At 48.6% G+C, this 13,547-nt stretch overlaps 1 protein-coding gene across 1 annotated transcript in view; it reads left to right on the top strand.

Moving 5' to 3' along the window:
- The first annotated feature begins 5,349 nt into the window (after positions 1–5,349).
- CMTR1 (cap methyltransferase 1) overlaps positions 5,350–13,547 on the top strand; it is a 1,053,443-nt gene continuing 1,045,245 nt past the window's right edge. Inside the window, exon 1 of the mRNA XM_086925906.1 lies at positions 5,350–5,486. The gene's annotated coding sequence lies outside the window, so the exon portion shown is untranslated. The remainder of the gene's footprint in view (positions 5,487–13,547) is intronic.

The raw sequence follows: 13,547 nt of genomic DNA, 5'->3' as shown, positions 1-13,547 counted from the left end.
GGAACCCGACGGTTCTGCATGGACTTCCGAGCCCTCAACGAAATATCCACCTTTGATGCCTACCCAATACCCTGGATCGACGAACTGATCGAAAGATTGGGTGAGGCCAGGTACATCAGTACCATAGACCTAACAAAAGGGTACTGGCAGGTGCCCCTGAGGGAGGAAGATCGGCATAAAATGGCCTTTTCCACGGACTCCGGTCATTATGAGTTCACAGTACTGCCTTTCGGGCTGCATGGGGCACCAGCGACTTTTCAAAGACTAATGAACAATGTACTGAAACTCCACAAGGATTTTACGTCTGCATATCTAGACGACATTGTGGTGTTCAGTCCGGACTGGCCGACGCACCTGACTCATCTGGACCAAGTGTTCAAAACGCTTCACAAGGCAGGATTAACGATTAACGCAAAGAAAACGCGGTTGGCCTTCCAAAAGGTGAAATACCTTGGTTACGTACTCGGACACGGGATCATCGAGCCCCAAATCGAGAAGGTCAGGGCCATATCGGAAACCCCTTTTCCTAGCACCAAGAAGGAGATGCGTGCGTTCCTTGGCCTGATCGGATACTACAGGCGCTTCATACCTCAGTTCGCACAGCTGGCTTTCCCCCTAACCGACACCCTCCAGTCCAAAGTCAAGCAGGCAGTCCTATCCTCCCCCACGGCGGGTGGACATGTTGAATGCCTTTGATACCCTGAAAAGGAGGATCACTTCATCGCCTATACTGACGTCCCCTGATTTCAACCGCCCGTTTGCCCTACACACAGACGCTTCCGGCTACGGCATTGGGGCGGTTCTGTCACAACCAGGGGAGGATGGGGTGGATCATCCGGTGGTATATGTGAGCCGCAAACTGTTTCCAACGGGAGCTCAAGTACCCCACCGTGGAGAAGGAGTGCTTGGCGATCAGATGGGCCGTGGAAAAATTGGCCTACTACCTGGAAGGGCGTCCCTTCACCCTGTATACGGACCATGCCCCCCTCTTGTGGATGGCCCGTAACAGGGCTAACAATCCCCGGGTATTGCGGTGGTTCCTATCCCTGCAGCCTTTTTCCTTCCGGGTGTGTCACAAGAGGGGTGTGGACAACACTGGGGCGGACTACCTGTCGCGTAATCCCCTTCCCAAACGGAAGAGTCCAGGGGGGGAGGTGTGTAGGATGGTCGAGGGGCCCTCGACCCCGGTAGGCAGCAGGGAACCAGTAACGTGTGACCCCCCCTCTTTTCTCCCCAGGCAGCGGACGCCCCTACCTGGCACCGAGTGGAAGAGACTTACAGCTGCGACGAAGAGGAATGGGAACAAGGTCCCTTTAACTGGCCAGGTATGCTGAACGAGGGGGCGGAGCCAAGTCCAGACATAAAAGAAACCCTGCCCCAAGACCAGGTGTGTCTATACACCGGAGGAGCGGTCAGAGAGGATTGGAGTGGCGGTGAGGCGTGGAGCAGTGGAGTGTCGAGGAGCGGTAAAGCGGAGGAGGCGTGGAGCAGTGGAGTGTCGAGGAGCGGTAAAGTGGAGGAGGCGAGGTATCTGGAGGACGGAGGAGAGTGCGGAGAGGAGGAACGACGGACGGCGGCGTGGGACGATCCAGGACGAGGTCAAGCAACCTTAGAGGACGGAGACGGAGACTACGCGGGAGAAGTACAGGAGACGAGAGCCACGTCCGGATCAGAGGCAGCGGCAGGAGGGATTCCCCCAGAGAGAGAGCAGCCGACGCACGGAACCAGATGCCTGAGGTTCCTAAGGAGATCAGCGGGACCAGTAGAGCCAGGAGGCCAACGACCCCACGCATCGCCCAGCCACTCCCCCGGAGGGGCGTGGCTAACAGAGGTGCGTGACCGATTTGCGGGGTGGATGCGGACCAAACGCAGTGGGGGCCCCGGAACCCTAGAGTAAATCCCATGAGCACTTCCCTCACTATCACATTAGTTAAAAGCTGCACCGTGTGTTTCCTCACCCCCTACCCTGATACGGATCATAGTACAACCCTGTCCTGATACCATCCTCTGTTTCTGCTTCTCTCCTTCAGCGGAGGCGGGGCCACGACGGAGACCGACAGAAGCGGACGAAGGGGAATCAACCTAAGACGGGAAGAAGGAGTAATCGGTAAAAGCCGGAGAGAAAGAAGCCGTTCTCCACGTCGTCCTACCACCCGCCCTACTTGTACTGATAGACTGTATCGCTCAATAAAGCCCAGTTTGAACCCTACAAAGACTCGTCTCCTACCTATCCCCGTCCAGCCGATTAAAAATAGGAAGAAAATTAGTCCCGCACAAAGCATTTAGTTCCTCCCAATAGGACATTTTTTCCGAACTGACGGGGATTAGTGGCAGGGTTTGAGTTGGATCTAGGGGTTGACAACAATCATCGGTATCTGTTTCGCTGATGGTGATAAGGGTATTATGGTTCTGGGTGTTAGTGGCCATGTTCGGGCCCGGGCAACGTTTATGAGTGAAAATTGGATAGGCCCCCTTAGATGTCATGATTCATGATTTATGTAAAATGACTATGTTGGTGAAACAGGAAATCCATAAGTCGTCTACAAATGAGAATAGGCACTATACCTTCTCTTGTAGGGATGCCAAGGGGAGTAGCCCGTCCCTGTCCTTCTCGTGCCGCTGAGGGCCATAGAGGGCCCGCCCTTTGCCCGGGCTTAGCCCGGCGCGGTCCCGCGCGCGTCCCGCGACGCGGAGGAAGCCTCCTCTTTTTCTGCGCCTCCGGGCGCGCTGGGCCAGGAAGTGAACCGCTCGGCCTGCTGGGAGCTGTAGTTCCCTGGCGGCCGTGTAGTTGGAAATCACCGGCGGCAGGGGGAACAGGCAGCGTATGGGCCCCAGCAGCGGCGTGTGGCGTGTGGCGATTCCCAATAGTCCCAGGTATGGCCGAGATTAGAGTTTCTGCCCCCGCTCCTCAGTGGGAGCCTCCTCTTTTTCTGCGCCTCCGGGCGAGCTGGGCTAGGAAGTGACCCGCTCGGCCTGCTGGGAGCTGTAGTTCCTCGGCGGCCGTGTAGTTGGAAATCACCGGCGGCAGGGGGGAACAGGCAGCGTATGGGCCCCAGCAGCGGCGTGTGGCGTGTGGCGATTCCCAATAGTCCCAGGTATGGCCGAGATTAGAGTTTCTGCCCCCGCTCCTCAGTGGGAGCCTCCTCTTTTTCTGCGCCTCCGGGCGAGCTGGGCTAGGAAGTGACCCGCTCGGCCTGCTGGGAGCTGTAGTTCCTCGGCGGCCGTGTAGTTGGAAATCACCGGCGGCAGGGGGGAACAGGCAGCGTATGGGCCCCAGCAGCGGCGTGTGGCGTGTGGCGATTCCCAATAGTCCCAGGTATGGCCGAGATTAGAGTTTCTGCCCCCGTTCCTCAGTGGGAGCCTCCTCTTTTTCTGCGCCTCCGGGCGCGCTGGGCGAGGAAGTGACCCGCTCGGCCTGCTGGGAGCTGTAGTTCCCTGGCGGCCGTGTAGTTGGAAATCACCGGCGGCAGGGGGAACAGGCAGCGTATGGGCCCCAGCAGCGGCGTGTGGCGATTCCCAATAGTCCCAGGTATGGCCGAGATTAGAGATTAGCAGTGTTCATTTTGTCAACAACTTTTACCTCAAACCATTCAGAAAACAAGTCAATTATAACAATGATATAGTCTAAGGTATTATCAAACCAGTTAATAGAACCCATAATGTCCATAGCTAAATCTTCCCACAGAAGATTTGGAGAAGAAACTTCTCCCATAGGTGGATTGAAAGTTTTTTTAGATTTGTCTGATACTTCGCAATTAACACAAGAGCTAACAATTTTCTTAATGTAGATATCCATTCCTGGCCACCAATATTGATCTCTTACTCTAGATTTAGTTTGAGAAATGCCGGGATGCCCTTCATGAGATAACTGTATTATTTGATTTCTCAAAGATGAAGGACGTATTATTTTGTCTCCTCTAATAAGGAAATGATCAGAAATTGAGAGTTCATCTCCGACTTCCCAAAAGCCCCTTAAATCATCATTTAGATCCTTTTTTCCAAAATGAAACCATCCATTTATCACTTTAAATTTAACATCATGCAAAATATTGTCCTCAGAATCAGCTTTCAACCACTGATTCTGAAAAATGCTGTCAAAAACTTTGTCATTAGAAACAACATTCGCAACTGAGAAATTATTCCAAGGATTTTGATCAGACTCAAAAATTGGTAGAGAAAACCTACTTAAAAAATCAGCTATAATATTTTTTGCTCCGGGAACATTGCGAATTTTGAATAAGAAATCTTGCAAGCGCATTGAAAGTCTTGCTATTCTGGCAGTAGCTTTAAAGAGATCATCTGTTGTTAGTAATTTGGTAAATGGTTTGTGATCAGTTCTTACACAAAAATGTTTTCCCCACATAAACTTCCTAAAATGCTCGAATCCCCATACAACGGCTAAAGTTTCCCTCTCAATCACGGAATACTTTTCCTCGGTGGGAGTTAAGGATCTAGAAGCGAATGCAATTATCACTTCTTGCTTACTGTCTGAAATTTGAGTCAAAACGGCTCCCAGGCCTTTTGAACTCGCATCAGTGGTAACAAACGTACAAGCACCGGGATCAAAACCTTAGATATTGGGAGCACAACAAATAGTTCTTTTTATAGAATCAAATGCTTGCTGACACTCTTCAGACCATGTGAAATGAGTTTTTTCTTTCAAAAGATTTCTCATGGGATGAGTTTTTTCAGAGAAATTAGAAACGAACTTCGCATAAAATTCAGCTAAACCCAAGAATGACCTTAAGTCATCCTTTGATTTAGGAGGAGGAGCATCTAAAATGGCTCTTACCAGTTTAGTCCTAGGTCTTATACCTTGTTCACCAATCTCGTGTCCTAAATACATTATGCTCTTAGAATTTACACTTAGAAATTTCAGCAGTAAGATATTTGATTCTATAAAAATAGCTAATTGTTGTGTTGTCGCCAAATCGATGTAGCAATCCATAATAAACTCACTTGAAAAGTAATCAATTAAGTTGTGTCCCCGGGGAACAGCACATCCAGCGTGAAAAGTGTCTTCAGTATAACAACATAGAAAAGAATCTCATTGCACTAACAATTCTACTATTCTAGACTGTCAAACAGATTCTAATATGATGACATACCACTTAACATTAAAGTCATACACTACACCCACCACTCGCAAAAACGTCTCCTCTCTAAAGCAGGTGCCTTGACGTTTCTGTCACGTGACACAATGTTTATGCCGGAAGCAGGACATCCTTGGCACTTGCTCGAGCGTCTCCTCTCTATGGATCTCCACTCGCAGACACATCTCCTCTCTATGGCCCGCTGCACTTCCGCACTCCTGTCACGTGATGCGCCTCGCGCTTTCACCTGGGTGATGTAGTCCAGGGCCCCAGAGGAGATACTTCTGTCCGCCTATAGGCTGTTACGGGGCCCCGGGGAACCTACCTAGGCTCTCGGCCCGCCTGTGTACGGCCGCTTGGAACCCGCTCTTGGTGGCGGCCTCCGAGACGCAGGTAAGGCGAGCCTGGCCGCGGCAGAGTGCTCTCTCCCGGGGCCCACGGGCCACCCTTACGGGACATGAAGTCAGTCAGGTTGATCTGCGGGGTACGGGATCCATGCACCCCTGCGCCCGCAACTCCTTCCTCGGGGCCTTCTGAGTTGAGATTATCGCCCCTCCCCTTAAAGGTGTGGGCCTATGTTACTATGTCGAGACCCTCTCTGTCCTAAAGAGTGGGGGTGCGTGTACTCCGTGCCCCCAGGTTCACCCACGCACAAGAGAACCCTCTCCCTCGAGGAATGTGCTTCGCGTGCCCTCGGGCTAAACTGGCAAGTGCGCGGCTCCTGCGCGCGGTATTGGCGCCAAGGGCCAGGAGGAGGCTCGCTTCCGCGTGAAGCACCAACGCCAGGGATAATAACGGCCCCTGGCAACGCTTATTATTCCAAGATTACATTTCTTTTAATTAAAATGCCACTAATTTCGAAAGATGATGACTGGCACATTGCTGGTGACACATTAACTATAGAACTTTTCCTGCTGCCTTCCACCCCTAGTATTTTAAATGTTTACGTAAAAGCAAGAAATCGCCGTATACCTGTATAAAAGTACCCAGGCGGTCAACTAGAGCCAAATTTCGGGGGGGGGGGGCTGAAAAATATCTGGGGGGGGGGGGGGGGGGTAATTTTTCCAACCACAGATTGGCTGTAAGAATGGGTGAACACAACAAAAGCCTAATTTACAATTAATGGTCTTTTAAAGAGCTGTTAATTACTCGGGTGCGGCTGCAATTAGGGGGGGGGGGGGGGCCGTGAGCCCAATGGGTGTTGCGCGCCTGGTGGCATCTGTCCACCATACAACCTATGCTACGGTCAGGTAACCCATGCCTGTCTGGTATTATTTTTGTTTATACTTCTTCTAATATGGGTATTAATACATGTATTATTAGAGTATACCTGGGTCACATCCACTGCTCTACATTGGAATGTTTCTCTGGTCATACAGGAAGCACTCGTAGTAATGTTGGTCATTGTTTAGGTCGAACATTCGAGACCTGTTGTAACTTGTCTTGTGGGCTGAAAGCCACCCCCTTCTTTTGATTTGTTTGTTTCGCTGTCATTTAAAAATCCTTGCTTCCTAGTGGTCAGTCCTGCTTCTTTGTCCCACCTTTTTCTCTTCGGTTTCTCCCAGGCAGCAGGGACTAAGTACTGTCTCATTACACTATGGGTCCTCATCAGTTCTTTAGGGGATTATTTTGTTTTTGGTTTCCTGCTGTCTTACTGTCTGCTTTGCTGCCATAGCTGCTTAGATTATACTAAAGTATTCCTCCCTCCCACCTTCTCTTAATGCCACAGTTGTGTTAGTGCTATGTCCCACCACTCCTTTGTGTGTGTGTGTTTTTTTTTTAAAGCTTTTTTTGCACGTTTCGATCTCCACTTTCAGTTGGGCTTTTTTTTGTTAGGATATTTGCATGTTTGGACTTCCTTTTAGGGGAAATTAGGCTTGTTGTACAGCACACTTTCCTCATTTAATCTCCTCTCAACACTGCTTGCCGCTTGCTTGTGGTTTTGATTTCTTGCCCTTATTTTTAATTAATACCTTTAATTTATCACAGGGTGTTGAGCGAACACCAGGCTCGAACCAGGATCCCCAGCTCACTAGTCAGCAGCTCTCACCATTGCCATATCCTTTTCCTAGACCTGTAGAAGGGTGCAGTATCTCATGCGGCCTAAAGAGGTCGCAAGGGACACCCAGTACCAGCCTGTGGTACTGCACCCTCACAACACTTCTTGTTGTGTTATGCTTCTTTCCTGGGTCATGGGGCAGGAGCTGTGCTGGAGGCAGGGAGCAGACTTATGGCGTTTTTGCTTTTGATAATCTGATGGCTTGGCCCTTCTTTCCGATAGACTTCTGCACGTCAAAAATTAAAATTGCTGCATAACTAATAAACGCCACAGATACTTTCTGTCATCCACTCATAGTTGACTTGCAGCTTATTTTCACTTGCTTCAGCTCTAATGCCCCGCTGCCCTGGTGCATGCAAGCACTGTTTCCAAGCACTTCAAGGTTGGGAGTGCAGCCGGTTTTCTGTCCTTCTGGTTCTCCGTTCATTTCTCCAGCCCGCAATTTAACATTTGGTCCGGTCTCTTCAGACAGTGTAGTCAAAGCTGTCTGTTATACGTGCCCATTTAAAGTTCGATCTGTGTAAAAATGCGTAAATTCTAATATAAAATGTGACATTACTGCACCTGCCACAGCTTGAGGGGCAGTGGTTGTGGATGGCTGGGCTGGCCCAATGTTGGATCTGCGCTGCCGCTCTATGTGGCTAAAACTAGGTTGCTGTCTGCTGTGGCAAGGACCAGGACCAGCCTCAGCCTCTGAAAGTAGTGCGCGGAGCCCAGCGCTTGCTGAGCAGATTTCGCCTCTTCTTTGTTAATCATGGTACGAGCCCTGGGTTGATGCAGGGGTGCTCCAGTCAGCCGACAGCTCCTGTGAGAATGAAGTGCACTCAAGAGGACGGATAACTCCTCTAGCCCTCATGGATCTTCGGCAGTTGCTTCACCTCTAGACACTTAATGAAATGCTTAAGTGTCAGTGGATCTTTTCATATCAAATGAATGCCATGGGCACAAATATCTTCTGCCACTGGCAGAATTAATAATTTTTCGACCTCCTTTCGCTTGTGGCTGTGCCAGTCATGGTGACACTGACAGTGGGCACTGTGTCTCTAAAGGTATAGGACACAGCTCTGAACACAGCGTGCCACGCTATGCCCTCTCACCTAACCAGAATCTACACCTGCAGACGGGTCAGCAACATCTGTGTCTCTGTGCCAGCTGACCCTCACCGGAGTGATAACTGACTCCTGTCTCCAGCACATCACGCTGTCTGAGCACCTGTCTGCAGGGAGTGACCTCGCAGACCGCAGCTGCAACGACCAGGCTGAGCAGCAGGAATTTACCCAGCACTCAGTGACTCAGTCGTTAAGTGAAAGATCACATAGTAATCAATCATGTTCCAGCTGGAGAGAAATCGGAGGTGTTTACTGTAACTTTAGACATACAAGTAGCACAGATGGTTAATACATGCCTGTAGCAAAGAACGTGTATTCTGTATATCACAGAACAGTATTTTATGTGAGTAGCTCAGGGAGTCATGCTTCTGTCGCAGAGATCCTAATCTACAAAGTGACCTAAAAACTGTTATCAAAGACATCCGCTTCATGCAAAGAGCACAGTATGACCAGAATCGTCGTGACTGAACTGGCCCGTACTGTGGTGGCGCTCGCTCTGTCTAGTGCCAAAGTATTTATCTCCTAATTTTATTTAATTTACTCAGAAGAGACTAACCACGTCTGCCATGTAAGAATTAACAAGATAAGGCAGTAGGGGAAAACATGCGCAGGATAGTGTACAAAATATCCGCAGTTCAAAATCACAAAAGCGTAAGTGCTCAAGCCTAGCATGACCAGTTACTCTGTTGCTTAACTATTAAGTATTTTGTGTGTGTGTATATATATCTACTGAGAAGCTCACACCCTAAGCATCTAGTCAATAGCATTCCCTATGGGGAAATGCTACGCTTACCATGTATCTGCAGTAACAGTGAGGATCTTAGGGTAGCGCAATTAGATAGCAAAGCTCGATTCCAACAGAGAGGCTACTCAGCCAAGGTAATTGAGAAGGCTATTACCAAGTCTATGTTGTGGAGCAGAGATGAGGCGTTGCAGGAATAAACAAAAAATGTGATGAGCCACACTACTAGCAACAGTGAGAAAAATGACCAAGGCAGTAAAGATTTTAAATTAATCATGAAATACAGCAAACAACACAAGTCACTTGACAAGATTATCCAGCAAAATTGGCCTCTGGTGCGTAGCGATCCAGTAATTGGACCCCTGCTTCCGCATAGGGTGTCCATTACCTACAGTAAGGCTCCTTTTATGAGGTACTAGTAAAGACAAGCGCAGAGGTCGTTGATAACAGTAGCTGGATTAAATCAAATAAAGGATTTTACAGATGCAAAACTTGCAAAGCCTGGTTCCACGGTATTAATAAAAGCACTTGCAATACACTGTTTAGCGAAAAAGTTTGTAAAATCTCCAAATTATTGACCTGTAAAACAGAATTTGCGGTCTATGTACTGATGTGCCCTTGTGGCAGCACTAAATTGCCAGTTCATAAAGGGGTGTTGCAACATTTAAGAGCCATCACTACTCAGGACAACACCTATCCTGTGGCGCGTCACTTCAGAGAATTCCATGACTCTAATAACTCAACCTGAAATACTATGTAATTGACGCAGTTTCCCCCAGTAGAAGAGGAGGCGACCGTGAAAATAAATTAAGAAAGCTGGAAACTCGCTATATTTTACAGCTAGACTCTAAACATCCGGGGTGCTCGATGCCACAGAAGATTTACATACATGTCTAACGTAAGAAAACTTGTTACAGACTTTATGTGGGACCAGAGGGATATGTGTTATAATTACATCTGAATTTCATACTTTTTATCCCCTTTTTGATATACAGTTTTAAATAGATTTTTACCAATGGCAGTTTTTGTATTTGATTTTAACCTCTAAATCAGGAACATATTTATAGTAATAAGATAAATTTTATATCGATCAACAGATATTTATTGGTTTTATAACCTTTTATCTGGTTGGAGATATATATATTTTTCACTTTGTGCTCATTTGGCGGCCCAGGCGCTTCTTCCAGCCGTGCGCAGCCCTGCGGTCGAGCAGACCGATATCAATCTTCACACCCTTTCCTAAAGCAGGAAAGAATTGGGTAGATTCCAACAGTTTATTTTCAATTAACAGGGAAATCCAAACTTCCAGCCACCAACGCGTTTTGATCTCTCACTGAGATCTTGCTCACGGTTACACCCCCATGTTTGCAACCTTATTTAAAGGCGCCACGTTCTCATTACAATAAACCCTTAATTTTTCAACCGGGGCATTATGGTTAATGTAGTGCTCCTATATTACAGTGCTCAAAAGTACTAAAAAAATGGTGCAAACTTGACATGATTATAAACAAAATTAAAAATCATTACGTAATCATCATTTCTATCCATGAAGTTACTCATCAAGAAAATCAGTTTTCGTGAGACTAGGGGTCCCATAGATTTTATATCAAAAATTCCTCCATTAACCATATCATAAAATGGATTCCCTTATGTTTTGAAGCCTCCAGTGGCTTATGTTACTAGTGGAGTCACTCATTATCAAAAGCAAATCACCCACATTCAGTGTTTACTTGATGCCTATAATATATATATATATCCTACTGGCGGTCGCCAGTAGGTAGTTCTAGTTAGGACCTAGTTTCCATAGGAAATCTGCAACATTCTATTTGGAATAACTTTGGCGCTGGTCGACGAATCTTCGTGAAATTCTCCAAGAAAATGGCCTGCTCCGCTCCTTCCCCGAAAGTTTGGGGGTGATTCGTCAAGCGGGAGCCGAGAAAAAAGGGGGGTCCCAAAACGTGTTTTTCCCATGCAATTTTCCATAGGACCTTTAAGACGGGCTACAGCCCGAACTGCTGAACGGAATGACACCAAATTTGGCAGGGTTACTGGTGGAAGAAGCCCCCCGGCACTGACAGTGGGCACGTCCTAGCAGAGAGAGTAAAAACTGACTACAGGGCACCCCTATATGGCACTGAGAGTGGACAGTTCCTAACTGAGACAATAAGGTCACCACAGGTCTCCCCTGTATGCAGTGACAGTGGGCAGTTCCAAGCAGAGAGTAAGAGGTCACCGCGGGGCACCCCTATATGGCACCGACAGTGGGCAGTTCCAAGCAGAGAGAGTAAGAGGTCACCGCGGAGCAACCCTGTATGACACCGACAGTGGGCAGTTCCAAGCAGAGAGAGTAAGAGGTCACCGCAGTGACCCTCTATATGGCACCGACAGTGGAAGGTTCCTAGTGAGGAAAATAAGAAGTCACCCAGGGCCCCTAAATGTAGAAAATTCATAGAGTGGAGAGTAAAAAGTCGCACCGCCCCCTGAATGGGGCTGATAGTGGACGGCTCTGATTGTGTAAGAAATTGAAGTGGAACATCCCTAACATGGCGAGAAAAATGCAACTCTATGCCCCTCTGTATGACACCAACTGTGGAGTGTTCCTAGTAGATATAGTAAACTATTTACCAAGGGCACTCCTTTATGACACTGACAGTGGACCATCCCCCGTATAGAGAGAGGTCTCCCCAGGACAGCAGTATGGCACTGCCAGAGTAGAGACCCGCAGAGCCTAATAGTCGTAAAAGGCCACCCTAGGAACCTCCAGTAAGGGTCTCTCAGTGGAGAGCATGGAGAGCGAGGTGTCACCCCAGGACGCCCAGTATGGCACTGGCAGTGGACAGTCCCGGTATAGTAGGTAAGAGGTCCCACCTAGGGTCTTCAGTAAGACTCTCTCAATGGAGCGTCCCTAGAATAGGGAGTAGAAGGTCCCTTCAGGCCCCCCTGTGACCTAAGCCAGTGGATGTTTCCTAGCAAGAGGTCACCCTAGGGACCCCAGCAGCGCCCTCTCTGTGGAGGTTTCCTCGCACAGAGGAAGAGGTCGCCCCAGGACCCCCCTGCATGACACTGACAGTGGACGGTTCCTAGTATAGAGAGAGGTCACCCAGCCCTTCTGTGAAGCCCTCGTAGTGGACGGTTCCTACAACCGAGGTCACCCCAAGAACCCCCTATATGGAGCTGACCATGGACTGTCCCTGCTATAGGTCGCATCAGCGACATCCGCAATGCTAGCTCAGTGGACGGTTTCTATAAAAGAGATTATGGGGGGTCACACTAGGACCTCCCCTCGTTTGGTGTTGACAGTGGATTGTCCCTAGCATGATAGAGACCTCTTCCTAGTGTGCTAGGGACCGTCGACTGTCAGCTGAAAATGGGGGGAGAGCCTAGTGTGACCCCCATACTCTCTTATCCAGTAAGGATCCCTCAGGGAATAATTCTTAGAATATAGTAAGGTCACCTCCGGACCACCCTGCATGAAGTTGAGGGTGGATGGTCCCTACTATAAGTCGCACCGGCGACTTCCCGTAACCCTGTCTCAGTGGACTGTTCCTAGAAAATAGACTATGGGGTCACACTAGAACCTCCCCTCGTTTAGAGCGGACAGTGGACGCTCCCTCAGGCGCTAGGTAAGATGTCGCACCAGGGACATCTCCTAAGACTCTCTTTGGTGGTTCCTAGAACCGAGGGCTCACCCCGTGGGCCCCCAACAGACAGTTTAATAAGAGTAGGAGCAATGTTTCCCTTGGCATCGTTTAGAGGACAGACATAGCTGAATCCAGACTCAGGGCGCGGCTGCTGCCGTAAACATTTCCCTCAGATAACGCAGGGTTTGTAGTCCTAGTAAAGTGGGATTCCTCCAGGTAGCAGTGTAGGGGTTTGAAAGCCTGCAGGCAAAATAAATGTGCGGCTTTGTCCTACCTATCGGGGGTTAACCATATTTTTTGCACACAATATTTTTGCATTAATGTAATTATGTAGTGCTTACTACTCCTGACGAGGTGTTGCATCACGCACAGTCGCTACTCCAGAACCTAAAGATACACGTGTATAGGTAGTAGGTTAAAAATATGGGATTCCCTTTCCTTGTATGTTTACTTTGTAAAGTTTAAGTTCATGCTCTTGTGATCTCATACCTTTACTCTTTAATAGGGATGGATTAATTGCGGTGCATTAATAAAGGGAATATGTGGGATGTTATTAGAAGTGGCGAACATGGAGCATACTGGAGGTTCCTGGTGGGCTAGTTGGCCCCCAGGGACCCCCAGTATGCAAGAGGAATTAGTTCCCCCTCTGCAAACGCGCCAGGGGGCTGCGTTGCAGAGAGGTGTAAAAAGGGGCATGGCCTTATTACACCTCTTTGCAACGCAGCCCCCTGGTGCATACTGGAGGTTCCTGGTGGGCTAGTTGGCCCCCAGGGACCCCCAGTATGCAAGGGGAATTAGTTACCCCTCTGCAAATGCACAAGGGGACTGCGTTCCATAAAGAACGTAGCACACGCAGGGGGTAGTTCCACAAAGAAATTTATTTCGGGAACTTTACAGCAACAA

This window comes from Lissotriton vulgaris, chromosome 6, assembly GCF_964263255.1.
Source record: "Lissotriton vulgaris chromosome 6, aLisVul1.2, whole genome shotgun sequence".
Lineage (NCBI taxonomy): Eukaryota > Metazoa > Chordata > Amphibia > Caudata > Salamandridae > Lissotriton > Lissotriton vulgaris.
This window is presented reverse-complemented; position numbering and strand designations above follow the sequence as displayed.